The following is a 6,485-nucleotide window of genomic DNA, read 5'->3' as shown; positions in this document are numbered from 1 at the left end:
AAGCCCACAGCCACGTGGCAGCAGGCGCTCTGGATATCCCAGGCCGAACAGAACCTGCTCAGCCCAGGCTCTGTCACCAGATTTCGGTGGGGAGGTGGCAGGCTGATTTCAGGCTATTTGCCCCTGCTATGACGGGGTAAGACAGAAGGACACCCACGCCTGCCAAATGACTAACGCTCATAGAGGTAAGAGGTCACACCCATGGACAGAATCAGATGTTACTGTTTCAGCTCATGTTTATTGTGCCTCTGGGAGTGAGGTGCCTCCTTGGAACTCCCCAAGTGCCCTGACAGGCAGGTCTCAGTCCCAGTTTACAGGTGGGTCCACTGCATCTCAGAAAAGCTCACTAACACGCCCCAGTTCATTCACACTGTTGTGAAATGGGTAAGCCAGGAGTCAGATGCCAGTCTTTGGGACCCAGGTCCAGTGGTTTCCATCAGAGGCATCCACCAAGCCTGCTTCAGAGGAGGCAGCTCCCACAGAAGCGGGGACCATTGTGGGGTCTGTCTTCACCTGCAGGGTGTAGCATCTCCAAACCCTTTGTCTGCATCTTCTTGTCTTCATGTCTGTCACCCACTTGCCATATGGAACCACCGGCCAGATTTTAAAGTAGCCACAAATATCTGGCAACATATAACCTGACTTGTGTTTGGTTGATAAAGACCCTCAAAGGAAATAAACACAGGAACTGCGAGGAGTCCAGGGTGGTAATCTTTTCCCAGAAAGGACCCCTCCAGGGGCCAGGGTGTCAGGGCAATGTATTGTCTAATAGGCCGCAAAGAACAACAATCATCATGGCGGTTATCATGGAAATCACCTAGGTACTACTAGGCTTCACATCTGGAGGGTGGTCCTGATGGACGGCTCGTTAGAGAGTTCACGGGGGCCCAGCTGTCCTCACTCCTGCTGTCTCTCTTTCGTGTCACTCACAAGTGCCTCCTGCAAACATAACATTCCCTGGGGAGCTTTCCCTGGGGACCCTGATCTCTGGCATCCTTAAACAGCTGTCACACTGTCCCAGTTGTTTTTCAAGAAGGAGGTCCCCAGGGCTTCATCGAGGCAGACTTGAACTCAACCCTGCAGTGTTGATCTGTTCCCTTTCATGTCCCCCTGGGAGAGGGGTGCCACAGCCTGGGTGCCCATGGGTAGATCCTGGCAGCCTCTCAGCTTCTGCAGCTCATCACCTGTTGATTTCTACCCAGAATATGCGTTTGGACATGTCAAGATTTCAGCGGCTCCTACAAAGGCAAACTCCTCTGGAGGAACCTGAGATTTCTTCTGCACAGACCAGCCTCACACCCTGTGGGGCAGTCTGTCAGCAAAGCGTTTACACTGGGCACGGAAGTAACGCATTAGATAGGGTAGGTGAGGGAAGCCTTCATTCAGCACTTGATCTTGAACTTTGTATTTGCCAAGGGCTTTTAAGTCATTTCCGTTAGCTGTTACTCTTGAACGTCCTTAGGAGGTGGGTAGAAACTGGTGTCCTCCTTTTGAGAAAAAGGACATGAGGAGGGACGTGTCCCCAGGGAAACATCCATGGAGTGAAAAGGGTCAGAGACCTTGCTGGGGAGGCGTTCCGCTCCACCTCCATCCACTCTCAGCCCCCTCTGCATACAGTAAGCCAACAGGGAGGATGTTTCTGGAGCCTGGCTTTCATCCAGGAATCGTCCTGCATGTTAGCCTGCTAGAAGCCAGGTTGAGGTCTTTGTCACAGTCATGTGGCAGGTGAGGGGGAGCCTCAGAGGGGTATGTGCTGTGCAGTAAATCACAGAAGGATGAACAACTGCTGGGCGCACAGAAAGCTGGCGCTCACTCCCCAGCCACTCCCGAGCCAGCTTTGAAGCAAGATGTATTTTTAAACACAAGCCACGTACAGAAAATGTTCCCTTGCGTGTCCCCATAGCCTACTAATGGGGCAACGGTTGGCAACCAACACCACCAGCCCGTGCTCAGGGCTGTGTTCTCAATTTTTCTTTCTATTCTTGTCCCCTGGCATACGATAGGGGTTGCTGTCCCGGGAGACTACAGGCGACTGATGAAAAAGGTTGCAGTCGACTCTTGCCTGCTCTCAATTTTAAGACTCGGATTTCGTTCAGACACTGGGCCTGTGAGTCTGTGTCTGTTTACCAAGTGGGAACTATTATTTTTTTAATTCTTCCAGCAGATTCCATGAAACTGCCCAATGTTTCCCAGAAGGCTGTTGTCCCCCTGCATCATCCTGGGCTGAGAAGGGACTACGTTAGAAAGCCAGCTACCCCCTGGGGCTCGAGAAAGCAGCCTCTGTGATCCTGATAAATTTCACAGCAGGATCAAGGGCCTCATGTCCTTTTTTAGAAAATGAAAATAGCCATTTGGGGTCAACTTTGTGTCTTCCCATTACTCTGATTAGAATTCATTTCCTTGTGCTTGTACGTGCTAAGTCGCTTCAGTCGCGTCCGACTCTTTGTGACCCCACAGACTGTAGCATGCCAGGCTCCTCTGTCCATGGGATTGTCCAGGCAAGAACACTGGAATGGCTTGCCATTCCCTCCTCCAGGGGATCTTCCCGACTCAGGGATTGAACCCCCATCTCATGTCTTCTGCATTAGCAGGTGGGTTCTTTACCATTAGCGCCACCTAGGATCCTCTTTTATTTCCTTAGCAAGAGAAAAGAAAGTCACCTTACAAGTCCAAATTATAACTAGAATGATTCCTCTACTTAATTTATTTAGGCTATCCTCCTGAATTGTCCTGGTGTGTCCCTGAGTACTATTATTATCTGTTATTGCTGTTGTTGTTTTAAAGGAGCCATTTTAACCAGGGGCTGGAGGCAACCAGGGCTGTCCTCTGGGCCCCGGGTCCTAGCCCTCACCAAGGGAACCATTCCTGCACTGCTGTGTTGTTTCGAGTTATGCAATATAAACAGCTTCAAGGAGACAAGCTCCTCCAGTTTTGTTTTTAAACCCTGACTTCACTTGCCCTCTGCAGAGCTTGGCATTTGGGTGGTTTCCTCCTGCCTTCTCTGTTTTCCTTGCTAGAAAACAAAACACCCTTCCCTTGACCCTCCCCTAGGACCAGCCCTTTCCTCCCCAGACTCAGCAATGGAATGAGCCACTGCTGATGGAAGGAAATTCACCAGGAATTGGTGAAGAAGCTACTGAGGAAGTCTAATACACCCCTGCTTTGTCTCTGCTCAGTTTGGACACCTCTTTCCCCCTGGTGCAGGCTCATCAGCTTGGATGCAGAGTGGGCGTCCAAACTGAGCAGAGACGAAGCAGTCCCAGGTGTTAGATTTTCTCTGTAACTTCTTTGCCCATTCCTGGTTCCCCCAAGTCAGGAGTGTCCCCAGAACATCTGAAGCATAATTCTGCTTAGCGTATGGATTCACACCTGACTTTTCAGGAACACAGCTGATGTGCAAAACATGTGTGACTGGAGTTAGGAGAAAAGTTCAAAAGGTATTGCAAACATCAGCTCCACATTATTTTGCTATTTGCATCCCCTTAAAACAAATATTTGCAAAGCGTTTCATCGCTCATTAGACCAGACTCATGGTTTATCCTCCTAATGACTCCATGCAGTGGAGAAACCCTGCAGTCTTCTCGCTGAGTTTGGCTTGGCAAAACGGCATACAAGGCACAGTTGGATTATAATACAATTTTAGTCACAGGTTTCCTAAAACAACCATCCTAGGCTGAGTCACTGATTCCTTTATTTACACAGTTGTCTTAATGTAGACACGGAGAAGGCAATGGCACCCCACTCCAGTACTCCTGCCTGGAAAATCCCCTGGACGGAGGAGCCTGGAAGGCTGCAGTCCATGGGGTCGCTGAGGGTCAGACACGACTGAGCGACTTCACTTTCACTTTCCACTTTCATGCATTGGAGAAGGAAATGGCAGCCCACTCCAGTGTTCTTGCCTGGAGAATCCCAGGGACAGGGGAGTCTGGTGGGCTGCCGTCTATGGGGTCACACAGAGTCGGACACGACTGAAGTGACTTAGCAGCAGCAGCTTAATGCAGACAACCAATATTTTCAGAATAGTTATTAACTATCAAATTTCTTATGGTGGTGATCCTACTTCCATCCATAAAATTTTATTTTGCAATATTCCATCTTTCTCTCTAATCACCTCTAATGACTCAGGCTTGCCATCTATCTGGTGGGGGTCAGCACCTAACCCTAACCCTAACCCTAACCCTAACCCTAACCCTTTTCATCCTTCCAGAAGTGTGAGGTTGGGTGGAAGGCATAGAGGTTTGGAAAATCGAGTGCCCAGGGCATGGAAGTTGTGAAGAGGGAGTGCAGTGGTAGGAATGGCCCGGGATAGAGCAAGAGGAGCCCAGTGCTTGGCCCTTCCCACTGGATTCCAGAAAAGGACAAGAGAGAAAGAAAGAAAGAAAAAGGAGAGAAAGGAGGGATGAAGGAAGGGAGGGAAGAAGGGAGGGAGGGATGGAGAGAGAAGGAAAGAAAAGAAAGAAGGAAAGACAAAGAAAAGGAGAAGAAAGGAAGACAAAAGAGAAAGAAAGAGAGATGGGAGAAAGAAGGAAGGAAAGAGAAAGAAAAGAAGAGAAATTATAGCTGTGGTTGGGGGGGAGGGGTATGAGGAGGGGGGATGTTGGATAGGCCTGGATATTTTTGCATCAAGAAATGCTTCCAGTTCTACCAATTGAAGCTCAGCCAGGGCCTCCGACAAAGCCACACAGCATCCTCTTGTCTCTTCAAGCCTTTCAGAATTTCTCTGCATTTTTCCAGCAGTAGGAGCAGCTGCTGCCAACCCTGGCCCAGCCTCTCATTTGCCAGCTCGCAACCCTACCCACTCGTCTCCTTCTGTTTATCTCCTTCAAGGTCGAATCCCAGTGCACCTCAACTTTTCAGGGAGAGCCTCAGCCCTGAGTGTCCCGGGGGCGGGGGCGGGGGGTGAGGGGGCGGGGCTGTGAGCAGCACGGGGAGGGAGGGGATCTGCTGGGGCCTTGACTTTCTCACCCATGTTTCAGATGTGCTGGGGTGTAATGGTAAACAGCGTCTCCCTTGCTGCCAGAACGGCCTCTCCACCCCAGTCCTGTTCCCGTCACCCTAGGGGTTCCAGTAATAGGGCGTAAAACAAACAAAGAAAAACAGTAATCTGGTGTTCCAATTGCATTTTTTGTTTTTAGAAAATGTTAATGATAGGTTATTTGATTACCCTAGGTTTGGCTCTGCCTGCTCGGCATTAAGCACATCTGGTATTTAGTAACAATATAAGTAGCAGGAGTTTTTTTGGCACTTGAAAATAAGCTCATCCAATGTTGCCATGCAGTTTGGAAACTCGTCAGAGAGGCCAGCCAAACTTGCGGAGATACAAGACTTTTTCTGTAGGCCGGGCGGCTGGCCAGGACAGCTAAAAAATGTGAATTGGCTAAGAACTGCTGCCACGCAAACACTTCTGGAAATTTCTGTGCTTGGGCCTGCCAAATCCATTATGCACAACATGAATTACAAGACTTTCTATCTCTCCAAGCAGTTGCTTTTTGAGCTTAATTCTCCTATGCACTTTATGAAACATACACACACAACCAAAATGAGAAAAACACCCTCCCCCAAATCCACTATCATTATAAAAAAAAAATCTCTTTCCATTGGGGCTGCCAAGCTCACAACTTTTCCTGAATTAGGAGAAATAGCCTCAAACTTCGGGTTGAATTACATTAAATCTAACACGTGGGAGACAACTGGGCTTCCTGGAAATTCTAGAAAGGAAAGATGTCTCGCATCGTGGAGACAGCCTAATGTCTAGGTGGGAAACACAGAGTAACAGAAGAACTTGGAAGGAGAAAAACATATACACCCTTTACTCAGCCTGTCCCGTCACCAGGGCTTGGACTTTAATTGGGATTTGAATCAGACCAGGGAGCAAACCTTTTAAGCAGAATGTATTTCTTCGGCATGGAGGCTGCGGCCCTGCCTGGAGATGTCTGGGTCTGCCTTGAGGTCTGGCAGGCCTATCAATCATCCGGGCAGGATTTGAAGCAGAGGGTGGGCCCCGGAGGACAAGCCACAGCTGGCCAGGGGGAAGGCAAGCAGGAGAGGTACAGCCAACACTTCTAGTCAGATCCTGGGTCTGCCCGGGCTTCCCTCCCTCCCAAGGCTTAAAAAGCTTTGCATCATTTCTTTTCTGCTTCCAAATTGAGACTTGCCTCTTGCTTGTGATTCAGAGGTACTAGATTACTCAGACTCTGCCCGGGATTGTTGTCAAGGGCCTGGAGCTCCACTCCTATTCTCCAGAAGCGCTGGGATGACATTTTTCATAGGACACACATAATAGCTACTATGAGATAATCATATTAGCCCATAATGAGACAGAGAGTACAGCTAAATCCTTCCGACTCCCACTGGGGCTGACGCTTTCTCCATACACAGCCCTTTTCGTGAGAACTGTAAGGTCGCTGCAGGTCTTTTTGTCTGTCTTAGACAATGGTGTCAATTTCACTAAGTCCCAACTCTATGGCCTTCAAAAAGCCCATGGT

General features: G+C 49.1%; 1 long non-coding RNA gene across 1 annotated transcript; it reads right to left on the bottom strand.

Annotated features, from left to right (window-relative positions):
- Window positions 1–218: 218 nt before the first annotated feature.
- On the bottom strand, window positions 219–6,092 carry LOC132344118 (uncharacterized). The gene is made up of 2 exons (XR_009493232.1): window positions 5,878–6,092; window positions 219–2,636 (listed from the first exon to the last, which is right to left on the bottom strand). It is a non-coding gene; the product is annotated as an uncharacterized lncRNA (long non-coding RNA).
- Between the last annotated feature and the right edge of the window lie 393 nt (window positions 6,093–6,485).

The sequence above is a fragment of the Bos taurus genome, chromosome 28 (genome assembly GCF_002263795.3).
Source record: "Bos taurus isolate L1 Dominette 01449 registration number 42190680 breed Hereford chromosome 28, ARS-UCD2.0, whole genome shotgun sequence".
NCBI classification, from domain to species: domain Eukaryota; kingdom Metazoa; phylum Chordata; class Mammalia; order Artiodactyla; family Bovidae; genus Bos; species Bos taurus.
This window is presented reverse-complemented; position numbering and strand designations above follow the sequence as displayed.